Below are 651 nucleotides of genomic sequence, written 5' to 3' on the forward strand. Positions count from 1 at the left end.
CACACTACTGCATCGGTGGCGTCAACCTAGTGCTGCGGAGACCAGGCGGGTTAGATACCTGCTCCGGACCAGGGGCGTCGGGAGGGAAGGGGGGGCATTGACTTAGGTTGACTGGGTGGATGAGCTAGGTCATCTTACGAGGTAGAGATGGGTCAGCCAAAAGTAGCCTTTGGATTCGTAGAACTAAATGACTCGAATTAAGATGATTGCTTCCAATCTCCGTAATAGTCTGCACGGCCGTTTGGCAGGTACACACGAGTACGTTTTCTGCTCAATAGCGGCAGCCCAGATAGGCCACACGTAGTCCAGCTGAATAATTGTCTTTGCTCAAATCAGGAGCGAACGGCCCGTCAGATCTAACCGCAGTTGTTACCAAGCTCTCGAGTGTTGCCTAGGTTTCCGAGCTGATGAAGAATCCGCTGCTGCGATTGTGTACATGCCGTGTTTGCACATTATCTTGTGTAACTTTGCTCAGATCAAGTGATGGTTCGGACTCGACTACGGTCGTTCTTGTGTAAATCTCTGTCGACGCTGATCCTGGATGTGTCCGGGGGTGTCCGTATCAACGTCGCTACCGGTATTGAATACATTACACGACTGTGTTGGCAAACGACAGAGCGAAGGGTCGGCCTGAGCGAGCGAGTGCAGCGA

This window comes from Phytophthora infestans, genomic scaffold (assembly GCF_000142945.1).
Source record: "Phytophthora infestans T30-4 supercont1.10 genomic scaffold, whole genome shotgun sequence".
Taxonomy (NCBI): Eukaryota; Oomycota; class Peronosporomycetes; order Peronosporales; family Peronosporaceae; genus Phytophthora; species Phytophthora infestans.